The 10,837-nt window shown below is 37.8% G+C and overlaps 1 non-coding gene across 1 annotated transcript; it reads left to right on the top strand.

Annotated features, from left to right (window-relative positions):
• The first annotated feature begins 2,244 nt into the window (after positions 1 to 2,244).
• LOC141615482 (small nucleolar RNA R71) lies at positions 2,245 to 2,351 on the top strand. The gene has a single exon (XR_012529902.1). It is a non-coding gene; the product is annotated as a small nucleolar RNA R71 (small nucleolar RNA).
• The last annotated feature ends 8,486 nt before the right edge of the window (positions 2,352 to 10,837 follow it).

Raw genomic sequence — 10,837 nt, 5'->3', positions numbered from 1 at the left:
ACTAACAACAATATAAGAAAATCTAAATCAAGTTAACACCGTCCCCGGCAACGGCGCCATTTTTGGTCGTGTTATCTAAAATCTTTTGGTTACTTATCGTTAGGATCACCTAGACCAAAACACAATTTATAGCTTCACAAACAACTCTACAATTAGTAAAGAGGCAAGTAAAGGTCGTATCCCAAGGGACGGGAATTGAGATGAGATTTCTATTGCAACTAGTGGTGTCTTAGGGGTGTCACAATTGGGGTTTGAATAGAAGATCACTAATCTAAATAGCAATGAAAGTAAACAAGCAAGATGAATTAAAAGCGTTGTAAAAAATTGATAAAAAGCACTAGGGTGTCATGGGGTCATAGGGGATTCATGGGAATTGATCATACAAACATGTTCTCAAATTATAAGCAAGCAATTATTGTTGTGATGGATTGAGTTGGTTTATATCTTACAATCCTAGGAAAGTCGACTTAGTCTTCCCTACTCAACAACATGCATGGTCTAATGAGACTCGAGTTGGTTTATGTCTTACAAGTCTCATTGAAAAGATAGGTGATGGGTAAAAAATGCAAGGATTCATAGGCTCGCATTTCATCAAACATAACATGTGCATGAGTTGAGATCATAACAAGCAAGCAAATAACCCATGAAAGCATATTCATTTAAGCATGAATCATTCCCCATGTTGGTTTCCCCTAATTACCCATTAACCCTAGCTAAGCAACTACTCACTCATTATCATGTTGAACATGCTAGCAAGGTTGTCAATCATACCAACAAAGTGAAACATGATGAATAAATGAAAGTGAATAACAATAATTAAAGAGGGATTAAGAGAATTTTACCTACTAATGATTCCAATAATAAAGCAAAGAATAAAAGAAGTACTTGATGCTTGATTGGAAGGTTGTCAATCTCCCAATAATAACCCAAATAATCTTCAATTACCCAAAATAAAGGATGAACAAAAGAGAGATTAAGGAAATAAAACTTGTATTAAAACTTGATTAATTGTTGATTACAATATTAAAGAGAGATTTGATTGATATTAACTACACTAAAGATTTCTAAGAAGAACATACTCTTCTAATTAGACTAATGGGGTATTTATAGTGGGGATTAGGTGTAGGAATTAGGGTTAACTAAGGGCTTAAATGACGATTAAGTCCCTACTTAAGGAAACGCCGGTCTTTTAGGAAGGATGGGCATCTTTCTTGAAGCTTGAAGAAAACAAAATGGTCTGCCTGGGAATCCAGGCGTCTTTAGCACGGGACGGGCGGATTCTGTGGTCTCTGCCCGGGCGTCTTGTGGAGAAGACGGGCATCTTCTGGAGCTGCTGCCCGGGCGTCCTGGAGTGAAGACGCACGGATTGTGGTGGTGGAGGACGGGCGTCTTCAGGACAATCCGCACGGATTGCTGGACAGTCTCGTTTCTTCTTCTTTTCTTCCTTTTTCTTCATAAAATCCTTGGGGATTTCCTCGGGGATGCAAGGATCTTTTTTCATCATTTCCCATCTACTATAGTATGTACAAAGGCCTTCTAATCTTGTCTCTCCTTGATGCTTGGTCATTGAATTCAATCAATTTAGTCTCGTTTTGCCATGAAAATACAAGGTTTGCACTCCTTTCCTACCAAGGGATCAAAACCTCAAAGAATATGCAAAACAAAGAACTAAAGACAATAAATGACCCAAATATGCACTAAAAAGCATGGGAACAAGGCTAATTCGGGGACTAAATATGCTCTAATTATGGTCACATCAGAGGTTGGGATGGAATTTGGTGTTTTCATTGTAATAGTTGGAATAAGGGGTACCACTCTTGTATGCTTGGAAAGCATTCACTTGTTCCCCTACATTCACTTTGGTCATGCCCCAAAGTTCCACAACTCTCACATATTACACTTGGAATTGATGAAGATGCCACCATGGCATTAACATGTTGCTTAGGTGATTTGGAGGCTTCTTCAAGTTTAGCCATAGCCTTCTCAAACTTCAAATTAATGGTATCAATATGAGCACTAAGTTGAGCACCCAATTGAGTAATATAGTCCACTTCATGCTTTACTCCTCTAGTAGCCTTCCGAGGTGTACTATATTGTGAGTTATGGACCGCCATTTCCTCAATCTTGTTTCATGTTTGATTATCATCAACTTCGGTGAACATACCATTTGATCCCAAGTTGAGAATGTTTCGGGAGTCTTCATAAAGACCATTCCAAAATTGTTGTACCAAGAACCACTCGCTAAGTCCATGATGAGGACATGAGCGACAAGTTCCTTTGAAACGCTCCCAAGCTTCATACAAAGATTCTTCGTCCCTTTGTTTGAACCCCGTGATTTGGGCTCTTAGCATGTTAGTCTTTTCCGGAGGGTAGAATGTTTTGTAGAAAGCAAGTGTCAATTTCATCCAAGAGCCAATACCCAGAGTAGCCTTATCAAGGCTCTTTAACCATTGTTTCGCGGTACCAATCAAAGAAAAAGGAAATAAGACCCATCGAATTTGGTCTTGAGTCACTCCGGTTTGAGAAATCGCATCACAATAGTCACAAAAAGTCTCCATATGAGAATGAGGGTCTTCACTAGGTATCCCCCCAAATTGGCTTCTTTCGACTAATTGGATAAATGCGGATTTTGCAATTAAATTACCGGTCAAATGTTGTGGTGTGGGAATACCATTTGGTAGGTTCTCCTCGGTTGGTACGGAATGTGATGAAAATTTAGGCATTGTGGGTTGATTTTGTGGTGGGTTATGTGTTGGGTTATCTTCTCCTTCTCTTGCAAAAGGGTTGATGAACTCAATATTGTTTGGTTGAATATCCACAATCTCACCAATACCTCTCAAAGTATTTCTAGCAAGTCTTCTATTGTTTGTCAAAGTTCTTTCAATTTCGTGATCAATGGGTAACAAGTTACCTTGTGATCTTCTAGACATGCAAAATATCAAACAACTTAAAAACAATTAGAACAAACCTTGAGGAGTTTTACTTCCCCAAGGTAAAGAAAGACACAACTAAGAACGATCAAAGAAAATCAAATCAAGTTAACACCGTCTCCGGCAACGGCGCCATTTTTGGTTCGTCGGTTTTGTTACTCGTCGTCAAAAGTTACCTAGACCAAAACAATATTTATAACTTCACAAACTACTATACTATTAGTAAAGAGGTAAGTAAAGGTCGGATCTCAAGGGATGGGTATTGATGTAGGATTTTCGATTGCAAATGGTCGTGTCTAAGGGTGTCACAATTTGGGTTCGGATAAGAGATCGTTAAACTAAATAACAATGTAAATAAACAAGCAAGATGATTAAAATTGTGGGAATTATCTGTATGCTTCCCTTTAATTTTAAGGATTATAACGAATTTATTATGATGAAAACGAGTCATAAAATAAATTGCATAAACAAAATAGTAGATGAATAAGAAATAATCTTCGGTCCTAGCTAATATGGCCTATGAACAATATCGCAATGATATTCTCCTATCAGTTGCACCCAAGATGATATGAGATATGCCTTTGTTCTTTGCTAGAATCGATTCCCAATTAACTGATTAATTATTAGTTTTTTTTTTGTGTTTTTCTTTGATGAGAGGAGGCTAGGTCAGAATTAGGGTAAAAAGGAGAGAGAGAAATGATCTCCCTTTGAACCCTAATATAACCGAAAAAACAAGAGGAGGAAAAATAGGAAGATTTTTATTTCTTTCTCTTTTTTTCTTCCATTCGGGTTTTGCCGAAAATCAAAAAAATAGGAGGATAAAAATCCTCTTATTTTTAGATGTTTCCTTAATGTATAAAAATGTGTATCTTTTTATAAATTGTCAATTATATTGATATGTATTAATAAGACTAAACACAACGGCTTGCAGTCGATTTATTAATACCGGTCTGTCAACATTTATACTGACAATATTGTATAATATATACATTAACTATAAATATCGCATATTTATAATTAGCTTATTAAATATAACCGATTACATTTAATCACGAATTAACATATTAATTCGTCCAAGCTATCATTATATACATTAATTAAATATAACTTATTATATTAAATTTACGAATTGACAGTTAATTCGTCTTAGCTAATATTATTTAATCGGCATTAAATAATCGTCTCATCAACACGTTGACTAACTGTTTAGTCAATTACTTGGACTAACCTTTTAGTCAGGCATCAATGTGATTATATTTTCATACAATCACATCTCTCAAACACATCCTTTAGGTGTGACGTTTAGGGACCAGTTGATTACCGCCATCAGTATGATAAGAACATCAAACTTTCTAGCAAGCCAACCGTTATTAGGTAACCGTTAATCAACTGATAAAATACGAAGTATACCCTTGTGAACCTAGAAGAGATTTATAAATGTTATCACACTAATTGTGGAGGACACAAGCTCCAACAAACTCCCACTTGTCCTTACAAGTGTATGTGCGATAACCGATTCTCATATCCTAAAATTTCTCCCACTCAATGTAAAACAATTTGCAAAATCTGTATTCACAAAGGTTGTATTTTACAAGTGATCTGTATCAAGAGTGGTTTCCCCGACTAGAGAGTAACTTAACTGATAAACGAATCATCATTCGAGCATGGCCATGCATTTCAGTTACAACTCCTCGAGTGGCCCTGAGAAATAACTAAACCTGATAAGGGTTGGATATTTTCATCAACTCGAATCCTGCAGATATAAGCACAGTATGAAATGACTCAGAAAAAATCTACTTAGTCTCCAGTTACGGCAGACCATGAGAAAGAAACCAAAGTCACCCAAAAACTGCCTTAATCTCAAGAGACAGTCGATAGTCAAAAGAATCGACTCTAGGAACACAATGGATGTCCTATCCACGACCTGGCACCGAATGTTTTTAAACATTTAGGACTTCATTACATTGTCACAAAAATAATTGTCCTACGAGGTATCGTTATAACCCGTATTTGTGATCGATCAGCCAACTGATTGACATATGGCTCGTTGAACCCACCTTCAATCGACTGCACAATATAATAGCCAGAGTTATCAGCTCATATGGGCGATTACGGACCAAAACAAATATAATGTAATTCAGTTCACTTTGTGGCGTTCAGTGTTGTCGGTACAATCCATATGAAAAACAAAATATTATATTAAAACGATGAAGTTATAAATAGTATATGAAAAGATAATGTATCAAATCCATAATCAACTACTACAACTCAGGAACACGTTTATTTCCCATGGAAATAACGTGCCCTTCATGCTTATCGAAATTCAACGGTTTAGTGAGAGGGTCCGCGATGTTATCATCCGAAGCTATCTTGTCAATCACTATCTCTTCTTGCTCCACGTAATCACGGATCAGGTGAGCTTTCCGATGTACATGTCTAGATTTGTTGCTAGACTTAGGCTCCTTAGCCTGGAAGATGGCACCTCTATTGTCACAATAGATGGTGATCGGGTCATTCGAACTAGGAACTATCGTAAGTCCTTGTAAGAATTGACGCATCCATATAGCTTCCTTAGATGCTTCCGAAGTGGCATAGTACTCAGATTCAGTGGTAGAATCTGCTACAACACTCTGTTTGGAACTCTTCCAGCTGACCGCAGCACCATTAAGAGTAAAGACGAACCCGGACTGAGATTTTGAGTCATCTCGATCCGTTTGGAAGCTAGCATCTGCGTAACCGATTGCGCATAGCTTAGTATCTCCTCCATAAGTCAATACCCTATCCTTAGTCCTCCGTAGGTACTTAAGGATATTTTTAACAGCTATCCAGTGTGTTTCACCTGGATTCTTTTGGTACCGACTCGTCATACTCAATGCATATGCCACGTCTGGACGTGTGCATATCATGGCATACATGATTGATCCTATTGCAGATGCATAAGGAACACGACTCATGCGCTCAATTCCTTCAGGCGTCGTGGGTGACTGAGACTTGCTCAACTGCATCCCAGATGTCATAGGAAGGTTCCCCTTCTTGGAGGTTGTCATGCTGAACCTCTCAAGAATCTTATCCAAATAAGACTCCTGACTAAGTGATAATGTCAGTCATGATCTCTCGGTAGATACGGATTCCCAATATGCGTTGTGCCTCACCCAGATCTTTCATCTGGAAATGGTTCTTCAACCATCCTTTAACCGAAGATAAGAGAGGAATGTCATTCCCAATCAAGAGTATGTCATCAACATACAATATCAGGAAAACAATCTTGCTCCCACTCGACTTAATATATAAGCATGGTTCCTCGACCGATCGAGTGAAACCATACTCTTTTATCACCCGGTCGAAACGATGATTCCAACTCCGAGAAGCTTGCTTAAGTCCATAAATGGAACGCTTAAGCTTGCATACTTTCTTAGGATGTTCAGGATCTATGAAACCTTTGGGTTGCACCATGTACAACTCTTCCTCCAAATAACCGTTTAAGAAGGCGGTTTTCACATCCATTTGCCAAATTTCATAGTCATGAAAAGCGACAATCGCTAAGATTATCCGAATGGAACGTAGCATGACTACAGGTGCAAAAATTTCATCATAATGCAATCCGTGCAGTTGAGTGAAACCTTTTGCCACTAGTCGTGCCTTATAGGTATCTCAGTTGCGCGTCTCTGCTGAATGCTTTATCTTGTAAAGCCATTTGCACTGTAGAGGTTTTACCTTATTAGGTAAATCAACTAGATCCCATACGTCATTCTCATACATGGCGTCCATCTCGGATTGCATGGCTTCGAGCCATAGCTTTGAGTCGGAACATGCCATAGCACCTTTATAGGTAGCGGGTTCATTACTCTCTAGGAGCAAAACGTCATTCTCCTCGACCACCCGATCCCCTAGGTTCCTGAGGAATATTAACCGTATCATCAGTTGAAAGAACAACTTCCTCCATCCGTTCCTCGGTTGTTGGTTCTGGAATCTCCGACAGCTCGAAGGTTCTATTACTTGTCTTGTTCTCGAGAAATTCTTTCTCTAAGAACGTCGCACTAGCCGCAACAAAAACTCGATATTCGGTGGGCGAATAGAAGTAATGACCAAACATTCCTTTTGGATAACTAATAAAGTATGTCTTGACCGATCGCGGGCCGATCTTATCCTCGTGTCTCCACTTGACATAAGCCTCACAGCCCCAAACCCGAATAAAGGACAAGTTGGGGACCGTTCCCCTCCACATTTCATATGGAGTCTTGTCGACAGCTTTAGTCGGACTTCGGTTAAGTATAAGAGCAGCTGACAAAAGAGCAAAACCCCATAATGAATCAGGCACTACCATGTGACTCATCATGGATCGAACCATATCAAGTAATGTTCAATTTCTCCGTTCGGACACACCATTTAATTGAGGTGTTCCAGGTGGAGTTAACTGTAAAACGATTCCACGGTCTTTAAGGTGTTGATCAAACTCATTTGAAAGATATTCGCCACCCCGATCTGAACGGAGTGCTTTAACCTTTCTACCCAGTTGGTTCTCAACCCTGTTCTGGTATTCCTTGAATTTCTCAAAGGACTCACTTTTATGCTTCATTAAGTAGACATATCCGTATCTACTCAAATCGTCCGTGAAAGTGATAAAATATCTATAGCCATCTCTACCGGTAATTGACATAGGTCCACAAACATCAGTATGTATGAGTCCTAATAGGTCACTAGCGCGCATTCCAACACCTTTGAAGGAAATTCGAGTCATTTTGCCAATGAGACATGATTCACACGTGCCATATGTAGAAAAATCGAATGCGGGAATAGTTCCATTATCGACGAGTTTCTTCACGCGTTTTTCATTTATGTGTCACATTCGACATTGCCATAGATAGGTTTGATCTTTGTCACCAACCTTTAATTTCTTATTATTCACGTGTAATACTTCCGTGGTTTGATCTAAGATGTAAATTCCATTCATGGAAACTGCTTTGCCATAAATCATTTCATTAAAAGAGAAAATACAGCTATTATCCTTTATTGAAAATGCAAAACCGTCTTTATCGAGTACGGAAATAGAAATAATGTTCTTAGATAAACTGGGTACATAGTAACAGTTATATAATTATAACTCAAAACCACTAAGGAGCTGGATTACATATGTTCCCATTGAGACTGCAGCAACTCGTGCTCCATTCCCAACTCGCAGGTCCACATCACCCTTTGCGAGAGGTGTGATGTTCTTTAGGCCCTACAAATTATTACACAGATGAGAACCACAACCAAGATTCAAGTACCCAAGTTTTCAAACTTGCATGGTTAATCTCAATCATATGAATATAAGATGACATACCAACAGGAACGACGCGGCCTGCTTTTATGTCCTCACGGTACACGGGACAGTTCCTCCTCCAATGTCCAGTCTTGTGACAATGGTGGCACTCAATGTCACCGCCCTTGCTCTTTGCCTTGCCTTGTGAGCCACTAGTCTCACCAGGCCCACTCTTACCGTTTCCTGGCTTCTTAAACTTTGGCTTACCTACAGTTAGGTCGCCTAGAGCTTTGCCCTTACCTTTATTCTTGTTGGAAATCGTGAGAACATCCTGCTTCATGCTCCCACTCAATTTTATATCCTTCTCGGTCTGTACGAGAAGTGAGTGTAGCTCATGAGGACTTTTCTTTAAGTCATTCATGTAGTAGTTCGCCCTGAAAAGGGCAAAACCATCATGAAGAGAATGAAGCATTCGGTCAATGACTATGCTCTCACTGATTTTGCAATCAAGTGCCTCCAATTTCTCGACATTCTCAATCATGTTAAGAATGTGTGGGCTAACCGGTTGGCTCTTTTGGAGTTTCGCATCAAAGAAGCGACAGGTATGCTCATAAGTAACGATTCTCGGTGCTTTTGAGAACTCGTTAGTGAGCGTGGTGAAAATCTTGATTGCACCTTGAGCAATGAAGCGTCTCTGCAAATTGGTTTCCATTGCAAAGATGAGTACGTTGTTTATCGCACCCGCTTCCATGACGAAGTCACTATAAGCAAGTGACTCGTTAACTCCTGCATTGGGGCCTGGTTTACCGGTATTGGCTCAGTTAAGTACTTGAGCTTACCGTCAGCAATGGCAGCATTCCGTAGTGCTGCCTCCCAGTCCGCAAAGTTGGACCCATCATTCTTCAGTCGTGTGAACTGATTCATGTTCATAAAAACTTTAAGCCAGGACTCGCGTCCAAGTGTGGCACTCGGCATTGGGATTTCGTTATTTCCAGCCATTTGTTGTAACAGTATCATAAACGTATTCTACACTACGAAAAGAAGAATAAGCATATGCATCGTTTTGATTTTAAGTCTTAATGCAAAACTGTTATAAGCGAAGACTCAAGCATTTATACAATTGACCTCCCTCAAGAATTATATAAACGATCCCAAGACTCAATTATCTGCAAATTGATAAACCAACCTTTTGGCTAATTCTACTGTTAGAATTCTTGGTCGATAAATTTCTGTAAATTCTATCTTTAGTCCATCATAATCATGAGAAACTCTTCGCACTATAATGTTGAGATAAATTAAGTCAACACAAACTACTTACCCAACGTAGAAGGGGTCATATTATGCCTACCGACGAAGAAGGGATTCATAGTTGTTTGCCCTTATAAAGACTAGTCTCAATTTCCGTTTTAGAGGAAGATCCCATCAACTTTATTTTAATTCATTTTAAGTGAACTAATATCTAGCATGCGTGAATGAATAAACTAAGGTGATGACTTAATAAATATGTGTGACATCTGTATGTCTATGAAAACTAACATACAAACTATATGAGTCAATTTTCATGCATTTTAGTAGTAGGTGGTTTGGTTTAGGCGGAATATGATGCATAAACTATCATGTGAATGAAAAGCAATAGGAACGAAAACGTAAAAATAATAAAAAGTCCTAGTGTGGCCTATATATCAAAATGAACATAAGTACAACTTTGGAATCCATCCACGGACCCGAGAAGCTTGTCTTGATGTTCCATCTTGATCCATGTAGCGGGAGTGAGCTCCAATCTCCATCTTTAGTCTTCTCAAAAAATACAATTTAAAATTACATAATAAACCTATTTACATTCTAATTTCAAAACCGTAATAAATAAAGAAAACCAAACGGAGATACGAGATCTCAAATTACATTAAAAATTATGTTTCCATCATTACGAAAACATAATTTGACTAAGGCCACACTAGGTATTACAAATTACAACCGATTGCAAAAATACGTAAATAAATCCATTCAACGATTCATTCAACTTAAAAATGCATCAACTAAAAAAAATTAAACATGCAAGACATAATTCTTTAATTATGTAGATTAATTTTGCCCAAACCACCTATTTAAATGATCAAATTAAGTGACAATTTCTCAATTACTCACATTAATTTCAATCTTAATTCACATTAAACTTGTAATATGAATATAATCCCACATTATTTTAAACTTATTTAAAATAATTAGGTATCAAAAAATTGTTAACTTCTTCACAACAATTAATCATACATTATATATTTAATGTATAATCAATATTGGCCAAAACAAAAACAAAAAGAAACCCTTTTTTTTATTGTCTGGGCTAAGCAAAAAAAAACAAAACCAGAATTTTTGTTTTTTTTCGGTAATTCCTCAAAATCCGAAACAAAAAAAACAAAATCCCTTTTTTTTCGGCTCGGCATTTAGCCTAATCAAAACCTAAAACTGTTTTTTTTTTTATTAATGCTCACGGCTAAAAAAAAATTAAAACAGCCGTCCCATTTTTTTTTAAATTCGGCATTATGCCCTAAAATAAAAACAATTAGATGAACAAATTCGGTTATAGGTTCTATTAGAACAAGATTGGCAAAATCATCCTTTTAATTTAAACATATATTCAAACTTGATGATTCAATTTAACTTATTA

Source organism: Silene latifolia, chromosome 11 (genome assembly GCF_048544455.1).
Source record: "Silene latifolia isolate original U9 population chromosome 11, ASM4854445v1, whole genome shotgun sequence".
Lineage (NCBI taxonomy): Eukaryota > Viridiplantae > Streptophyta > Magnoliopsida > Caryophyllales > Caryophyllaceae > Silene > Silene latifolia.
This window is presented reverse-complemented; position numbering and strand designations above follow the sequence as displayed.